We start from the raw sequence: 12804 nt of genomic DNA on the forward strand, positions 1-12804 counted from the left end.
CTTTGCAGCAGGTGGCCATCAAGCATCTGGCTGGGCTGATCATGATTAACACTGTCAGGCATCTTGTGAGGTGTGAAGGGAGGCCAAGCACACCCCGTAATCAGGGGGGATGTCTGCCTTCAGCAGCCTTCTCTAGCAAAGCCTGGAGAACAGCAGACATGGATCCCTGGGGTTAACTCAACTGTGGACAAAAACCTGCATTGTCAGACCTGCCTCAGCCTTTCCCTGCTGCTCTGTGACCACACCAGCAGTCTCTGTGACTGCTTATGTGCCTCTTCTGCGCTGGAGACAAAGGGCTTCCTAAGGCTGGAGGAAAATGGGTCCTTCAGCAGTGTTCTATCATTGGTTTAAGTTTCATTTCCTTCACTCTAGAGCAGAATAATCTAATTGAATAAGACTGAAGACACTAACAAATCTGGTGCTGCACAGGAGCCTCATGTCACTGCCAGGTCACCCACCATCCTGCTAGACCCATCTTGTTTCCCCACCTGCACAGCCAAGTTTTGCCCATTGCTACATCTGTCAGCAAAACAGCCAGCCGCTCATGCATGGCACCTCTGACTTAGGGGTATACTGCAAGAAAGCTCACACCACCCAAGCACCATAACAGTTGCAGGGAATTAATGTACAATATAAATACCCATCACCACACAGAAAGTGAATATCATGTAGAAGCAGACTATAGAAGGAAAGACAGCATCTATCTGCAAATTTTCTTCTCCTCCCATCTTTCCTCTCAGGTTTTTCTCACTTCAAAGCCCCAGTAAATATGGATGGTCACCAGAAACATGTGCTGCTCATTAGCACATCCTCAAGCCCACCTGAGCTACTTGGCCTCTTCAAATCCCCTACCCTGAGGCCAGCTTGCTGCTATTGCCAAGAAGCAGGGGTTGGCTTGTGGGGGGAAAGGAGCAGCTTTACAAGAGCTCTTTTGGAGCAGGGCAGAAAGGCATGGAACAAAAGCTGTTTGCTAGTAGCATAAGGAAGTAGGACAAGGGAAATGAAAGATGGGAATCAGTCAGAGGAGTGGAAGGAAGAAGAGGTTTGTAGGCTCTGTACCAGCTATTTCTGTCCTAGGGCTTGGTGTGGAGTCTGCAAAAGCAGGAACAGAGTCTGTGCCCAAAGAATGAAGTAGGGAAGGGCAGAAAGAGGGCTAAGGTTAGACAAAGGGACAGAAGAGAAAGGAAAGAAAGAAGAGATTCATATGGGCCATCTTCTATGTGGCATAAAGCCTGTAAGGGCAGAAATAAAGCGTGCTTCAGGGAAAAAAAAATAATCAAACTTCTTCAGAATACAGTCATTTGTTTGATTAAGGCATTAAGTGTGTGAAGTGTCTATATCTCTGTGCAATTACTGTTTTTATCTGGATGATATGCAGCAGGTCCTGAGTACTAAGGTGTGCTCCAAATATGGGAAAATGAAAATCAGATTTTAAAAAAAATCTGTTTTCTAAAAAATAATTTTATTCTGTTTTTGAATTTTTCTATGCTAAAGGCTGCCATGCAATTGGAAGAGTATTATTATGCTGTGAAAAGAGTCATGAAGAGAATTTTGTATTTTATCAATACTTAAAATATGCAAATATGAGATCTTCACAACGCCCCAAAATTATGCTTGGCATGAATTCTTAGCAACAATACAAATATCATCATCTTGAAATAAGCAGGTATAACATGCTGCTCAAATAGCTGTAAAAATAACCTCATCACACCTCTGGGAGCATCCAGATTTCATCTTTGATGTAGGTAGATTTTAAGTAGGAAAGGGAAGAAAGTTGTCTTAAACATCAGGGTGTATAGCAATGAGCTGTAGTGCAGCAATCGCATATTCAACACGGAAAGGAGACCTGCTGGCATTCATTTACAGAGCTGCTGTTATAAAAACACAGTTCTGGTGCTGTGTGTGCAGAGCTACAAGGGGGTGAGCGCTGTGGCACAGCCTCTTCCTCACCTCCTGAATCCCCATTGGAACAAGGTTAGCCCCAGGCGGCCGTCCAGTACGTCTGAGTCTTAGTTTAGGTAGTGGTTAGCTAGTGTCTGGCTTTATCACTGCATGTAAATTGGCAGTGATTTAAAAAAGAAAAGGGGGGGATAGCAAAAGTAGTATTAACACAGGCATTTCCTTGTGGGGTGGATACCCTTTTGCTCTTTCTTTCAGTGTAAATATTTTTACAGGGCTTGATTTTCATCTCGTTAAATCAACAACCTACGGTGACTGCTTTGGTGAATTTATCCCAGCATTTGAGATCAGGATCTGACCTTGGCACTTTATTTTCTTTTTTTCTTTCTTTCTTTTTCTGTTGTCAGGTTTTTCAAAAAAGTAGCAGCTATTTCTGCTCACTCCAGAGCGAGACTGGCGGGAGGGTTTTGCCCAAGGAACAATGCATCTTTCTCTGTACACTGTACAGAATTCCCATCTTGTGCATTAGAATAGATGTTGAAACAGTTCTAATTAACATTTATAATTTGCATTTTAATTGCCTGCCAGGGTGTGAAATGACTTGTCTGGGTAAAGGAGCGTTCTCCTTAGTTCCAGTGGTTTGCACAGTCCCAGCAAGGCGACGGGGCGGAAGCACCCTGGTCAGTGGTCCTTTAGCAGCATTCTCCCTAATTAAGGCAGAACCTGATCCAAAGCCCAGTAAGTTAAGCTGAAAGAGTTCACATGGGTGGGTGGGTATTTGTTTGTTTATTTATTTTTAATGAATGGGGCTCACATAATTAATTTTTGTCTGAAGATACGCATCGGATCTTGATTTTAAAATTCATAGAATCATAGAATCATAGAATCGTAAGGGTTGGAAAGGACCTTAAGATCATCTAGTTCCAACCCCCCTGCCATGGGCAGGGACACCTTGCCCTAAACCATGTGGCTCAAGGCTCTGTCCAGTTTGCAAAGAATCAGCGCAATCATTTGAAGGTTGTTTTAGTGGCTAATTACTCTCTTTGTGAAGAAAACACCATGTAAATACATATTAATACATATATATGTATTTTTAAGATGATGTTGTTTTAGATAGGAATGTGCCTCTGTGCAACTTCCAGCTTGTGCACCCTGCAGTTACATGAAGATCATGGTGAAATCATAGAATCACTGAACGGTTTGAGTTGGAAGGGATCTTAAGGACTATCTAGTTCCAACCCCTCTTCCATGGTCAGGGATACCTCCCACTAGACCAGGCTGCTCAAAGCCCCATCCAACCTGGCTTTGAACACTGCCAGGGATGGGGCATCCACAACTTCTCTGGGCAACCTGTGCCAGTGCCTCACCACCCTCATTGTGAAAAATTTTTTCCTTAATATCTAATCTAATGAACCTCTTCTTTTATCAGCAAGACAAAGTGAGCTCCCTAGATTTTCACCTCTCAGAGCAATTTTTCCAGTCCTTTTCCCATTTCCACAGGTCCTCCTGGTGTTGATTCCAACTTCTCAAAATCACGCTAGAGTCAATGATGTCCGAATTGGGAAGTTTTCAAATCTTAACCATACGGATGCCAAATACAGAGGACATATAACCTCCTTCTGCCAGCTTTGTCCACTCAACTGCTGCATTTGCTCTTCTGGCTATGGCAGCGGCTGGGCACACCTGGCACTTTCTGCCAACCAGACCCATCTTCAAGTCCTGTTCTTAGAGCTCTTCTGCCTGAGGCAAAGTGACTCTGGCCCATGTCCTTGTGTTTAGTGATACGACCTCATACGTGACTAACTGAAATGTAGACCAATTTGCTCTACCTCATTTTCTAAAATAAAAAAATGTAGATCAGGGCATACCTGTGAGCCCTCATATTCTGTATTTCCTGTGGTCCAACTCTTGGTTCATCTATAAAAAGTTTCAGTAACACCCTTTTTTGCGATGGGGGAAGGGGCAGGTTTGCTGGTCAAGATCCCGACAGTTAAATCATGTCGGGACAGAAACCACTACCTGGAGGACCCTACAAAACATATAGCCTCTTAAAGATAATTCCTCATTTAATTACATTGGTTAGGTGGTTTTTAATTCATTTAACATGTGCCATGTTGAAATTATATCATTCCCGTTTCTTCCTCAAAATACTAGGCAATGGTGCCAAGTCATGTGCCTTACAGAAGCCTATTACCCTAACACTATTTCATTTGTCATCCAAACTTGTAATCTCATAAAAAGATATCAAATTAGTTTAAGAAGATCCATTTTACTTAAACACACCTTGATTATCATTTAATTTTATTAGCCCCTTCTAATTCTTTATTACTTCAGCCTTGTACAATAAATCCCATCACTGCTTTTTTCCAAGGATCAAAGTCAGACTAACACTCTCTCACTTTGGCCATCCTATTTCCCTTTTTATAATATTGGCACAGTTTCAGCTTTCTATGGACTGCTGAGATTTCTCTCATGTCCTGAAGTGTCTGAAAATTCATTATTAACAGTTTAAAAAGCTCCTCAGCTTCTCAGATATAAAGTTCCCAGTTCATAACATTTGGTAATTGTGGTTTAACATGCTGTTTAAGGACTGCTGGGCTGAAAAGTCACCAGCAGTGGGTAATGTCCTGCTACCACCTGGCCTTTTTGTCTGCCCACAGCAGAGAGATTTATTTTGAGATTATACCTTTTTACTAATACTGCCGATGAATCTCCCATTCCCATTTGATTTTGTATTCTTACCATTACCATTTCAAGCCATTGATACTCCCTCTGCATGTTCGCTTTCCTCATCATTTTTAACACAATTTTCTTCCTTGATGAGTTTGGTATACATCTTTATTCTTCATTTGTTTTGCTTTTATTTACCCTGAAAAATGGGTTTGTGGGTTGGGGTTTTTTTTTTGGCTTGGTTGGTTGGGGGTTTTTTGGGGGGGTTTTTAACCAGTTTGGGCATTCCTAGATTCTGGGACTGTTCTCTGGCAAACTTTCTTAAATGGTTAGCAAATACCGTCTATGTTTTCCTGTTTAAGTGTTTTTTCTCCCCATTGATTCATTAGTTTTTGGCTTTCTGAAATTCCCATTTTTGAAAGACAAAATGCTTATCTCACTTATTCTATCTCGTTATTTTACATTCACACAGTGGATGTGATCAAAGTCATGGCTACGGATACAACAAGCTGCTTCAATGTCCTCATTCTGTGAACCAGTTCTTGCCCATCAAGACAAGACATGGTGTAGATGTTCCTGCTGGAAGTAGCCTTTCTGTCAGAGAATTGTCATCTGGGGCTTGTAGAAATTCTGGCAGGCTGAAATCTCCACTTTATAGCATTCAGAACGAACTACCTTCTGATGCCGAGTGTGGGGTATGTTGCAACCATTATTGATCTGTGTTTAAGTAGTGGTCATCCTCTATAGAGAAGACTCTATAAAGCTCAATTCAGTTTAATGGTGTCAAGTGCATATCATCTGGAGGGACACCACAAGCTTCACATCTTAGGTCCAGTGGATGAAGAAATATTCCAGTCGACAGACCTAAATTTTGCCAGCAACACCATTTTATACTGTGAGCCAGTTTTATTTCCCTTTTGTCAAGTTGATCTTTTCTAAAGATTATAAACAACTTAATCAACATTCCTGTCATGTGTCATCCTATTAGGTTTCATTAATATCAGCTAGTTCTAATGCATGTTTCTAAACAAGCAATTTCTATTCCTTGCATTTATTACCTGGGCTTTTAATCTTGACGAATTTCTGCACAGCACAGTCTTAGTCTCTGTTATATGTTACCAACACACAGATTTTGTAGTCTGAGGGTTTGGTGGTCCCTTCTTTTCACACATTTCTATTAATTGAAACCCCTTCTTGCAGCTCCAGACAGCCAAGTCTTCTGCAGAAGGGAAGCTCTTCCAAACTGCAGTTTATATGGTGTCGTAAAACCCCATATTCTTAAACTTATACCTCCTAGTTAAGCAGCATTTTCACTGCCAGGTCATTGCATCTTCTGATTTCCTTCATTTAGTTCCAGGAGGATACCTTGGACATCCCTCTCCTTCAGCTCCTTTTGGAGTGTAATGTTTGTTAAGCTGCATCCAGTGCAGCAGTGTCTTCTGATTTCATGATGTGTCATCCTTTGTGCTGAGACTCTTTGTGTCAGTTCATCACTCTGGTGCCAGCCTGTCCCTTGGAGAATGTCCCTCTTACCCATGCAACAGGAATTGATCTGCCTCTCTGCAGATCAACTGCCTCCCCAACTTTTCTGCTTCTTCCAGGTACCCAGTGAGGGGGTGCTCTCTGCATTTCACTGTCCCAGCACACAAAGTTTCTTATACTTGTCTTGTGGAAATAGTAAAGACTCTGCACCGTATTTACTTATCAAAGGCAGCCATCAATTGGATAGCTCCTAAAGCAAAATTCTTTGCCAAAGAATGAATCTTTTTGCTTGCTATAGCTCAGGTTCCTGCATTTGAACTCTCATATCCCAGCTAAACCTGAACCAAACTGCCACGGTTTGCAAAATACTACATAGCCCAGCAAGCTGAGCATCTGACACTTACAGGGATAAAACTTTGGTGACACAGGGGCACACACCTGAGGAGTCATTCTACTTTGAAGATGGAATGACTTGAAAAGCTGAAATGTCCCTTGGATAACAGTCACAAAAATAAAGTGCAAGTGGATCATAAATTCAGACATAATGAGCACAGTCTTCCATTAGAACATGATCAGAGTGTTTCTCCTGGAAAGGAGGCTACTCTCATGTGGCCAAGCAAATTGAAGGTTCAGCACTATGGGTGTCTCCAGCTCAGCTAGAAAAGGGCACAGTGCAGAGATAAACTTGACCACTCTTGAAAACATAATGAAAAATTGCATAAAAGTTTCAGGGTGCAGTCAGATGAGGATGCTCATTTTTCTTAGGCCAGTGCTCATACTTCTGCTGATTACAATGGGACCACTTCTCAGCACTGGTTTCTTCAGAGTAGGTTTTCTTTCTACTCTCTGAAAACTGAAGGAAATAAAGTTGTTGCATTGAAGACATCAGAGCAAAAGAAAGAAATGCAGCAGGCTCCAGGGTTTTGCTGTTGCTCCCCACACACATGACATTTCGGAGTGGCTGAGGCAGCCAGGCAGCGCAGGTGGCTTCCCTTGGGAATGCAGGGCATAAACCTTCCCTTCTACGAGGAGGAGCATTTTACACTATGAGAGTGGTCAAACCCCCTCACACAGATGCCCAGAGGGGTGATAAGCTCTCCATATTTGGAGATACTCAAAACAGCCAGAGAAGCCCCGAGTGCTTGGAGTGGGAGATTGGGCTGGGTACCACCAGCGATGTTCCAACCTGAGTGATGTGGAAACCAGACTTGGGACATTTACTCTTCAGGCAGTAAGTTGGTTTCCAGGTTCAATGGACTGTGGGCTTCTGAGAGCCTTGCACAAATTCAGCTCAGCTTAGCCCTCCCGCTGGTATCAGCACTGTCTTGAGTGAACAACTTTGCCATCTTCTGTAGGCATGCACTCAGGAGAGGAAAAGCCGCTGTGAAGCCACTGAGGAGTCAAGAGAGGGAACTGCCTTTTACATCTCTAAAGGACTTTTAAAGAATAAAATCATTTTTTTCCTTTATGAAAAAATAAAAACCCCCATATGCCTCCTTCCTATTTCAACTCTACGTGTGGGCTGTGAGTTCCTGATTTTTAGACCAACACCACAATCGTTCAACACAACCGCTGTTGATAATGCCAGTGCGGAGACTACTGAGACAACACTTCTTTAAAGGACACTCTCCTTTTTCACTCAGAAACAGAAATGAAGCCAATAGGGAGCACAAAACGTCACCATCACTTCTGAAAGCCCCATTGAAGTAATTTGCTTTCATATATTTTGTTGCTTTCCATCTCTCAGCATTGAGTTCCTTTTGTTGTTTCTTATAGATAACACCAGCTTCAAAGTTTGGAGAAACCGTTCCTTTTCTGCCACTGTTGTCCTTTTTTCTTTTATTCCTTTAGCAAATGTTGATTTCTTTGCAAGTTAAAAGGAGCTGCTTTAACAAAGTGCACCCAGGATCCAGGAGAGCTAGGTGTCTCGCACTGCAGCTTTCTGAGCTCATGGAAGGGTGGAAGGACCCTTTCCTGACCAGCAAATACAGCTGCACCCTTTGCCCCTTTGGTCTACCCGATGTTGTGGCCTTGGCAGAGAAAGTCCTACTCTACAGATTAAAATCTGTGCACTGTAAGTTCATATACCTTCATTTTAAGGGCTGGAATGTGCTCAGTAGCAGGTGGATTAGTAGCAATTAAGAAATCCTCTACTTTTAACTTTGAAGAAAGCACAGTATTCCCAGGTTTACCGCAGCATTGGTAAGTGCTGGCTGGTTACAGCTGTCACGCAACCAGCTCAGCCAGTGTCAACTGCAGTGGAACACACTGATGCGGAGCTAAAGGCAGCTGATGAAGTGTCTTCATCATAGTTTGCTGAATGCCTTGTCTATATTTTCATGATTTATTACTTCCATGACTTTCTTAGGTGTTGGGAGGAACAATGAATCAATCCAAGCGTTTTCAGAGCAGGGACTGCTAATTGCATGAGCTCTGTTTACTGCTCGAGAGCTCCAATTTTGACAAGTCTCTTGACCGCATATTAATACATATGATTAATTATTGTTACAGGCATCTGCAGAAAGAAAGCAGATAGATAGGTAACACTTCAGAGCTATGATTTCTTTCTGAACAAGCAATAAACATAATGATGTACACTCTGTGTTATAAGCATAACAGACAGGGAAACAAGGTGCTTTTGAAGGTATGAAGGTAAATCATCCCTCCCCAGCAATGCGTACCCAGGGGGCACAGGCTGAAATTATGGGTCAGCAAGTTGGAAAGCAGTTACTTCTCTTGACTCCTTGGTGGCTTCACAGCAGCTCTTCCTTTCCTGTGTACATGGCTGCAGAGGACTGCAAACGAGGTGCTGCATCACCTGGCAGGTGAATGAGGGGTGGAAGTCCTGGTCAGAGTGCTGCAGGCAGGCCACGAGGTTATCAAGGTGTCAAATATTTGGACCATTGCACAGATGGGACAAACTCCAATGCTGGGATGCTGAGGGACCCTGCTGGGCACTTCTCTCTGGAGGCTTGCCCTGTCATGCTTCAGCTTGGCCACCCTGGTGAAGAGTTGCCTTTGCTCTGGCTGGTGTTTGCATTTGCTCCCACCAGATCAGGGCTCTTCCCTCCCCACAGAGGGGATTTACCCAATATGAGGGTACCCACTCACCCAGAGAGGCTCAGGGTGGTGCCAAGAGATGTCCCCAGGCTCATCCCAAGCAGAAGGACCTACACCACTTTTGGCTTGTTGCAGGTCCTTGGAGGTGGCGCTGCTGGGAAAGGTGGTGGATTTGCCTGTGGGCTCAAAAGCAAGAGCAAGGTTAAGGCTTGCATATCATCCCCAGGGAGACTACAGAGGCACCTAGAATGGGGTGTCCATGATGAGAAGCTGTTTGGGGAGCCCCACCATGAGTGGCATGAAGTGATGAGGACTGACAGGACCAGCTGTGGGAAGCAGAGGAGAGAGGAAAGGTAATCTGCAGCCAACACACGTCTGCGTGAAGCAGCTCTCCGTTCATTTTAAGATATCAGGTAACAGATGCAATCAGAATGGCTGCGCCATGCAGTCTTATAAAACAGTAGAAGAAATATAAATACGGGTTTAATTGCCCACTCCACTTAAATTGCTCTATCCTGCGTTACTTCGTTATTTCTGGAAAATTTGTCCTAAGCCATTATAGTGGGAAGCAAAGTTTGCAGGAGGCTATGAAATTTCCCACCGCAGCAGCAGCCTGCCAGGGCAGGAGATTACACCATGCAGATGAGAGTATTTCTGCCTGCACAAAGCCCTCCATCAGCACACTGGAGGTGAGGCACAGCACCGTGCAGCTGGGAACCCAAACATCACTTCTCCATGTCCCTTGTGTCTTGGTGGATGGGCAGCACTGCCAGCCTGAAATGGAAACCTGAAACACCAGGTGGAAGGCTCTCTGAAATCCACAGCACCCAACAGCAGGGCTGCCTGGCTCTGCACCATGCAGATGTGCAGACAGAATCACCTACCCCATGCCATCAGCTTTTGCCCCAGGCACCTGCAGGCAGGGTCCCTGCTGGGGTGCACACTATGGCATCCCCAGTTGTCCCCCCATGAACAAGTGGGCACTTGCCAGGGGGAGGCACCCGAGGGCCTTCTGTGATCCCTACCCACTGCTACAGTGGCCTCTGTGGAAAGGTCTGTACCACCAATCCCACTATCCTCTCATATTCTGAATCTGCACTCAGGGAGCTGCGCCAGCCCTGGTCCCTGCAGCTGGACTCTAGGTGCAGCGGGGAAGGGGCAATTGGGGCTTGGCTGGCAAGACAGTGCTTCAATGTCACGTCTGACTCTCCCCCGCCTTTGCTGGGCATTGGGTAGGTCAGCTGGTGGGCAGAGAATTTTTCTTATCCTGATTTTGAAGTTTAACGTGACCGTAAGCCATTGCAGAGCGTTTATAGCACCCAGCGTTTTCCCGTCCGGCTCTCCCCAAGCTGCTCATCCCACCCAGAAGGCAGAAAGTATTACAAGAAAAATGTCTGAGAGTAACAGAAATGGCAAACCTGTCTGGGTCACTGTTTCCTGTGGCTGGCCCCTCTCCCCAAGGGTCCCTGCAAGCCCCGAGCACCATCTCACTGAGTAGCGGTGCTCTTCTGGCAAAACCAGGGAAGAAGCATCCACACTAGCAGCTTCACTCCGAGTAAGTGAACAGCCTCTTCTCCAGTGGTGGGAAGGGATTTGTTCACTGACTGGGCCCAGATTGCGCTGAATCAGAGCAAATGGCATGAGTGCCAGGGCATGTTGTGTGCTGACCTGGTGGCAGGCAGTGAGGTTAATTGCTCTGCTCAGTTTTAGCCCATCGTGCTCTGAAGCAGGAATACACTTCACTGGGCAGGGGAGTGGGGAACAAAGCCAATCAGACTGTGGAAAAGAAAAGCCTGCTCCTTTAATCTATTTGAAAGCTTTTGGTACATCAAAGTCCTGGCAAGAAGAGGTATCTCTGATATAATTGGTGTGGACGCTTGCAAAGGTTTTGATGAAGACCTTTATGAAAGAACTATTTGTGGGAGGCAAAGAGGAGTCGTGGGCTGGGCACTAGCCAAGAAAGGAAAACCCAAAATGCAGGATGAGGACTGGGCAAACATCACTCGGCTCAGTACCCCACCCAGCAGCACCCCCAGCCCCAGGGCTGCTCACCACACACGGCAGATGAAGTGCCCCTGACAATAAAGCCTGACCACAGGTGATGAGGATTACCAAGGGCACCACCAAAGCCAAGGGAACATTCCACAGCAGGGGAAAAGGGAAAAGGACACACCCCTGGAAGGGCTCCCTGAGAGGAAGGAGGTGATGGTTATGAAAACCAGGTAAGTCAAGTCCAGAGGAGCTGTCACCTCTTGAAGAGAAAATCCAGCTAGGGCCATGGGCAGCTCACCATAGTCCTCCACTGGGGGTTGCAAATATATGCTATTACCCCCCAAAATCCTAAACAAATGAAGAACAGAATTGGATAAAGATCAGGAGAGAAAGTAGCAGTGAACTGTGTCCAAATGCTCGGATAAGAAGGAAGAGGAGGTCCTCTTCCGGCATCATTGCCTCTCACCGATTCCCAAAGGACACATCAGAAAGAGAGGAGGGGAACATTTCCGAGATGGGAAAGTTAAGAGAGTTAGAAATAGAATCTAGCTACAATTGAAATTATTTTAATTTCTAAACAAAGTGAGTAAAATGCAACATAATGGCAGTATACAAAATAATGAATGGCGCAAAGAAGGTACATATAAGTACTCCAATTTACACTTTTCACATAAAAAGAGAACAAAGGGACAGTCAATAAACCCAAACAGCAGCACACGTACAAGGATAAGCGAAATACTGTTGTTCTAATGCAGTGTGCATATTCACCCAGAGAGCTCGCTGTTCCACAATATCGTTAAAATCCCAGATGCAGAGAGACTTGCAGAAAAGGGACAGGAATGTACCTGAAAGAAAAGAACATTTGGAGTTATATTCACTATATGTGAGTTATATCAGCACTGAGGTTTTAAGAGAGAAATTGTACAAACAGGAATAAATGGGAGTGGGGCAAAGATCCCCATGGGCAGATTATTCCAAAAATTGCCTTCTAAGGAATGTTGTGTTTCTCCTTTCTCTGAAGCATTTACATTGGCTATTATGACTTTAAACTGACAAAGGGTAGATTTAGACTAGATATTACAAAGAAATTCTTTCCTGTAACAGTGTTGAGGCACTGGCACAGGTTGCCCAGGGAAGCTGTGGCTGCCCCATCCCTGGCAGTGTTCAAGGCCAGGCTGGACGGGGCTTTGAGCAACCTGGTCTAGTGGAAGGTGTCCCTGCCTATGGCAGGGGGTTGAGACTGGGCGAGCTTTAAGGTCCCTTCCAACCCGAACCATTCGATGACTCTATTAGCAGCAATCAGTGACTGGAGAAGACAAACTACTTCTTATCCCCATGTGCTCTCTTCTGCAGCAAGGCCAGAGTACCTTCGCACCAGCCCTGTCCCCATGATCGCCCAAAGAAATGGCTTTTCCCCTTCCCTCCCCGCAGCCACCTGGTCAGTGAAGCACCGACCAGGGCCAGCCCAGCGCGCTGCTGCCACCAGCCTCGCTCCCTGTAGCAACCTCCTTGAAGACTGCTGCAGTTTTGGTGGCTGTAGGGGCCACCAAGTAGCATTGCGTGGAAGCCTAAACCCAGTTCCCCAGGCTAGGGTGCAGCTGCAGTGGGTTGGGGCTGCCTGGGAAAAGGCAGCTGCTCAGGTGGGTGCCAACTCCCAGCTTGCTCGTTCCTTGTAGCCAAGGAACATCTCACATCCTCAGC

Source organism: Strigops habroptila, chromosome 3, assembly GCF_004027225.2.
Source record: "Strigops habroptila isolate Jane chromosome 3, bStrHab1.2.pri, whole genome shotgun sequence".
NCBI classification, from domain to species: domain Eukaryota; kingdom Metazoa; phylum Chordata; class Aves; order Psittaciformes; family Psittacidae; genus Strigops; species Strigops habroptila.